The 6,919-nt window shown below is 40.3% G+C and overlaps 1 non-coding gene across 1 annotated transcript; it reads right to left on the reverse strand.

Moving 5' to 3' along the window:
- Window positions 1-6,290: 6,290 nt before the first annotated feature.
- Trnad-guc (transfer RNA aspartic acid (anticodon GUC)) lies at window positions 6,291-6,362 on the reverse strand. The gene has a single exon. It is a non-coding gene; the product is annotated as a tRNA-Asp (tRNA).
- Between the last annotated feature and the right edge of the window lie 557 nt (window positions 6,363-6,919).

Genomic DNA, 6,919 nt, shown 5'->3' on the forward strand with positions numbered 1-6,919 from the left:
CACGGTTTTAAATTCAGAAAATAACACAGAATTTACATGATCTGATGATGACAATTTATCTTATGACGGATTAATTCTGTCACAGTATGGTCGTTCGGGGTAACAGAGCGCAGTGGGTAAGTATACGCACTGCCCGTATCTCATGATCGGGGCACGAGGGATGGGATGATTGTTTAGGCCAATCTAATTTGTGGTCAACGCAAATTAGTTGCTGTACGTCATTGCACTGCATTACTCTCCGTTGGTTAATAATTTGCAAAAAAATATTTTTCTAGCTTGAATCATAAGTTTTTTGTTTTTTGGAAATTAGTCTTACACGCAAGATTTATAGCTACCAGTAGGTAAGTCGTTTTTTTTAATTGACGGCATATTTTTTTTATATTTGTAAGCGTAATTTGAGGTTATGTTCAGCTTGGGATTCAGAGGCTATTGTTCTGAATTTAGGATTTTCGGAGAAAAGTATACGCGGGTAAGTGAACACACTTGCCCTCGAAGTGATAAAGTACTGAATATATGTGTAGGTACCTAATGATGTATTTAACTGAATAATTTTACTTACATCTATTACTTATTTAATTGTTGCAGACTTCTTTATAATGCCTCGAAATTATAAAAGGAAAAAAAAAGCCTGAACTTGCACCAAGGACGAAGCTACAAATTGCAACTCTTCTTGAACAAGGGATAAGCAAATGATCTGCTGCAGCAGCCATTGATATAAGCTAGTCATATCTTTTAAAAAGTCTTCCATGCTATTACTGAAATACTTATGTTTATTTTTTGTTAAATCCACCGTTCACTTACCCCATACGAATACGCACACTTACCCGTAATACGGATCAAGTGTACGCATTCTGACTTTCAATCAATCAACAGCCAATCGTTGTCCACTGCTGAACATAGGCCTCTCCCAAGGTGCGCCAAAGCTCCCTGTCCTCCGCCTTCCGCAAGCTATGTCGGTGACTCCGGTTCTTTTCCGGATAATCTCATTTCTGATCTTATCCTTCAAAGATACTCCGAGCATAGCTCGCTCCATAGCACGCTGAGCGACTTTGAATTTGTGGACTAGTCCCGCAGTTAGTGTCCACGTTTCGGCACCGTATGTCATGGCAGGTAAGACGCATTGGTTGAAGACTTTCGTCTTCAAACATTGCGGTATAGACGACTCGAGGACTTGACGACGGTTGCCAAATGCTGCCCATCCCAAGCGAATTCTTCGATCGGCTTCCTTCTCGAAGTTGTTCCTACCGACTTGTATTATCTGTCCTAGGTAGGTATATTCACTAACAACTTCGAGAGGTTTCCCCTCGACGTATATCGGTCCCGGCACGACATGCCTATTGAACATGACCTTGGTCTTGTCCAAGTTCATACCGAGACCGACACACCGGGAAGACTCGCCTAGGCTACGCAGCATTTCGGTGAGTTGTTCCAGCGACTCTGCTATGATGACGATATCGTCGGCAAATCGAAGGTGTGAGATGTACTCGCCGTTTACATTGACTCCATACATAGTCCAATCCAGCGTTTTGAAAACGTCTTCCAACGCGTTGGTGAACAGTTTCGGGGATATTATATCCCCCTGTCTCACCCCTCTGCGCAGTTGGATCGCCTTCGTCTTACAGTCCTGGATGTGGACAGTCATTGTAGCGGCGTTGTACAGACATCTCAGTACCTCGACATATCTCCAATCGATATGACATCTCTGCAATGAGTCGAGCACTGCCCAGGTTTCGATGGAGTCGAAGGCTTTCTCGTAGTCCACGAATGCCATACACAGCGGCTGATTGTACTCTTCGGTCTTCTGCATAATCTGCCGAACAGTATGGATGTGGTCCACGGTGCTGTAGCCTGATCGAAAGCCGGCTTGCTCTGGGGGCTGGAACTCGTCAAGTCGTCTGGCGAGACGGTTCGTGACGACTCTTGAGAACAGCTTATACACGTGACTCAGGAGGGAGATTGGTCTGTAGTTTTTCAAGAGGGTTTTATCACCTTTCTTGAAAAACAGTATCACCTCACTCCCGCTCCACGTTTCCGGGGTCTTGCCATGTTGGATGTCGGAATTAAAGAGGCTTGCTAGCTCTTTCAGGACCGGAGTCCCGCCTGCCTTAAGCAACTCTGTTGTGATTCCGTCATCTCCCGGAGCTTTGTTGTTTTTAAGCTGTTCTAGAGCCGCCCTAATCTCTCCTTGGTCAACGACCGGGAGCTCCTCGGAGTAATGGCGCATAAGAGGGGCGCGCTGGTCATCAATACTGATTCCCACGGGTTTATCCGTACTTGAAGAGAACAACTGTCCATAAAACCTCTCTACTTCTCCGACAATCTCAGGCCTAGAGGTAACGACCCCACCATTTTCAGTTTTAAGTTTTGTCAGACGCGGCCTCCCAAACTTGCGAGCGAACACTTTCGATCCCCGATTTTGCTCAATCGCAGCCTTGATGGCACGGGTATTGGAGCGTCGGAGATCGCGTCGCGTCAGCGTTTTTATTGTTCGGTTTAAGGCCTTATCTGACGAAAACGATGGTAGTTCTCGTCGTTTTCTCATGAGCTCGAGTGTCTCAGCAGAGAGTTTTGGTGCGTTGTCTCTTCTCTGTGGCGGAAAACACTTGCGGGATGTGTTTTGCAGTATTTTGACCAGCGTGTCGGTTCTCTCATCAATGCTGCTTATGGTTTCCAACGCGGTGAATTGATTTTGAAGTTCCATTTGGAACTTTTCGGAGCCTTGAGCAGCTTGGAGCATGGTAGGTCGGAGAGTAGACCTCATCATTCTCGATCTTTCGGCTTTTAAGTTGATATTTAGAGTGCCTCGAACCAAGCGGTGATCACTTCCGGTATTAAACCTGTTGATCACTGAAACATCTCTAAATATGTGCCTTTTATTCGAGATGATAAAGTCTATCTCGTTCCTTGTCACGTTATCGGGGCTTCGCCAGGTCCACCTCCTCTGAGGCTTCTTTTGAAAGAAAGAATTCATCAAAAAAAGCCCCTGCGCTTCGAGAAAGTTTACCAGCATTTGCCCCCTGTGATTTCTGCAGCCCAAGCCGTAAGGTCCGACTTTCGATTCACCGCTATCTTGTACTCCCACTTTAGCATTAAACTCTCCCATAACAACATTGTAGTGGGCCCTCGAGGTGTCGTTGAGGGCCTTTGCGATGTCCTCGTACATCGCTTCGACCACATCATCAGAGTATGTCGAAGTTGGCGCATATACCTGTACGACCTTCAGGGAGTACCTGTCGGAAAGTTTTAGGACAAGGTACGCTACCCGGTTCGACACACTACTGATTTCCACAATGCTGCTAATGAGATCCTTTTTGACTAGAAAACCGACACCACCCTGGGAGAGGTTATCACCTTCGCGGAAGTAGAGTAAGTTACCGGACTCTAGAGTTATCGTGTCCTCCCCCTGTCTTCGGACTTCAGATAACCCCAGTATATGCCAGTTTATATGACTTAACTCTACTTCTAATTCGGCGAGGTGATGGTCCAGCCTCATCGAGCGTCCATTATACGTTGCCATTTTCAGTCGTTTTATACGGTAGCCTGCCGTGAACCGGTGATTCTTAGCACCCCCTGCCCTGCCGATACCGCGACCGCTACCTTGGTCGGGCCTAGCGGGCTTGCCGGTAACTGGGGGCCTTTTTTTTGGGCGCATCTGCCATTTAGGGAGGGGTTTGCCCATACTCGCCGCGCTGGGCAGGCGTGTTGGCGAGCGCAGTAGGGGGTAAGATGTTTATGGGAGGGGGGACGCTGCTGCCCATCCCCCCTTTTCCCCGTCCCTCAGTCGCCTCTTACGACATCCACGGGATGAGATTGGGGGAGTACTATTCTAAGCCGGTACTCCACGGCACCCTGGCACCCATTCTGACTTTCAATGTTTGTCTATGATTAACTCTATATTAGTGTACTTGCTGATTTTGTTTTTTTTTTCAAATTAAAGTCTATAAACACTTTATTCGAAATAATACTTTTGTTATCTTAAACCCACTGTTCTAATGCATAATGAGGCTTCAAAGGTAAAAGCGCGCACACTTGACCCGAACGACTCTACATATAAGCTTTTTCCTATGAGGAAAGAAGCCTATTGGCCAGCACGGAACATGTACCGTTTGTTATTTTTCGTTAATAAAACAAAAATAAACCTTTCTGAAATTGTATTTACCATTCTTTCGCTTTAAAAAACGTTTTTGATTTCTCCTTTCTACTAAAAGTACCTATAATTAATTTCTTCCAACCAAAAACAATATAAACACAAATTACAGATATATATTACAGCACATTAAAATTAAGAAGGCTTTGTTAATGATTTTTAAATTATACAGACGCGATTATTACCGTTACTTTCACTACAATAACAAAGTGAGATTTATTTCGATTTGTTAGTCTTGATGAATTTACGTTATCCGCTAATAGATGTGATTATCTTAAATCGTACTTACATTTTTATTAATTTATATACATAGCGAAAGACCACTTACCACGAGATCTCCTACGGATATTCCGCTCGATTCATTTGAAATTTGTCACAGTTACTCCTTCCACAACGTAAATGCTCACTATGAACGGATTTTGCGCAAATCCTATCCAAAATACATTTTTCTTCTTATCTACATGTGTGAATCCGAACCGAATAGCTAGTTAATCATATTATTACATTTCATTGATTTGAAGTAGGCTGAATAGCCGAAGTCCTTCGTTGAAACTCCAGGCCGAGACCCCAAAAAAATAAAAATATTTTTTTCTGTTGACAAAGTAGCAGCTCATGTCCAGTTGCCTTGTCTCTATTAAGTATAGGCGATCACTTTTTTTACATAATGCGTGAGCGGAAATACATTCATTATTTTACAAGCTTTTATTCATTTTACTTGTATATGGATAAAAAAATATTTAAAGGGAATTTATTATTTCACTTCTAACACTGATGTCGACATAACCTAGTAAATTTCTGTTTTAAAGATTTATTTAATTATAAATTACAGTTACACTAAGTAATTAATAGACCAATTAGTGAATTATATTTATCGTAGTGCGACGTACGCGTGACATCATTACCTAAGTGGCGTTATCACAAATATGAACAGAAACCACAATGTAAAATGTAATAAATAATATAACATATTCTGTTAATTACTATTAATTGCTTACATATAAAGTGCCTCGTTCCTGGGAAACTCGTGTCCTGGGTTCAAACCCCGGATCTTTAACACCGGCTTTTAAAACATTATCGAGTTTTTTTGTCTGTCTGATATCTGACAGACTTGTCGGGTTTCTGTTCATTGGATGATGAGAGCAAACGAAAGGAAGTGCGCCTGTGTTTCCGCACACACTTGTGCACTACAATATGTCCCGCGCAGTTAAATAGTCTCCTTAGTTGTTAAATTAGTCAGGAAGACATTATAACATATGCTTGTACATTATCATCATCATTATATCAGCCGGAGGACGTCCACTGCTGGACAAAGGCCTCCCCCAAGGATTTCATCGTTAACCGGTCTTGCGCTGGCCGCATCCAACGGCATTTCGCGGCTCTTTCTATGTCGTCGGTCCACCTTGTAGGGGGCCTGCCCACGCTGCGTCTTCCGGTTATATGTTTATACTAATAAATAAAATTGTGATTCTGAAATTTCAAATCGTCGACTGGGAGATTTACTGGCCGCGTAAACCAATAGAATTATGTATTACGATATAAACGTTTTATGTAGATCCTTATTCTACCCGCGCGAATCCGGGACGGGAGCTAGTAATAAGTACAGTCAACAAAAACTATTTTCAGGATTTTCTGAAATTCATCAAGGATAGAATGAAAAGCGTTCTTTTGCTTCCGCCAACATTATAATGTTTAAAATTTATTTATTATTATATAATACAAATCAACGTGGATATAACCGTGCAGCACAACCAGTCAATAATAAAATATTTACAAAGTTTTTTTTTATAATTTATAAATTGCTCAGCTATTGAAACATTTTCAATAAAACTTATCCTTCTTTGTTAAATAGCATATATAAATATTTTTCAGATTTCAACTCAAATTATTATATATAAATAAAACAAAGTTTTAAAAACAGTAAGACGTTAAGTGAGAGCCTCGTTACTCTTAAGTGTTCCTTAGTTGCTCTCAGACGTCTTGTAAGATGCTGTTTTATCTAGGGATTAAACCCGGACGATGGCTGCTTAATTGAGCCTTATATTTCGTTAAAAACTAATCAGTTTTTAAGACGTTTTCTTATTTAAAGGATATATAAGTATCTTAATCTTATAACCTTAAAACATTATCTATTATTAAAAAAAAACTCCCCGGCGGGGAATCGAACCCCGGTCTCCCGCGTGACAGGCGGGGATACTTACCACTATACTACCGAGGACTGTGTTAACTTATACAAATAAAGGTTCTCTTCATTGCACATTATACACACAACGCGCTTTTTAATATATATGTTGTAACTTTAACTTAACTATATAGTTTTATAATTTTCTATAAGCTTTCAAACTTTGTGGCACTACAGCTCTGTACTAGATATATATTTGTGAAAAAAATCAATGTTGACTTGATTTTAAATAAATGATAGATTGCGTGCATTATGATTGAGAACGATTAATACTTCTCAAAAAAGTCATTTTAAATACTAGAGATAAATTTAATCATATTATATATATATATATATATATATATATATATATATATATATATATATTGTAATTAAAAAAATTGCATTTTAATATTTTAATAATTTTTTTACTCATTTAAAGGTGAGCTAGGACAACCATCTGAAAAAAAATTCAAGGATATTCTTAATTAGTACTTACATATAATCTTTAAAATATTTTTGGTGCATAATATTAAATTAATGATGTATTATAATATTAAAGTGTGTTAGCGTTTTAGTGAGCTTAGTGAGACAAACCTGAACCTAAAGCCAGA

The sequence above is a fragment of the Nymphalis io genome, chromosome 11, assembly GCF_905147045.1.
Source record: "Nymphalis io chromosome 11, ilAglIoxx1.1, whole genome shotgun sequence".
Taxonomy (NCBI): Eukaryota; Metazoa; Arthropoda; class Insecta; order Lepidoptera; family Nymphalidae; genus Nymphalis; species Nymphalis io.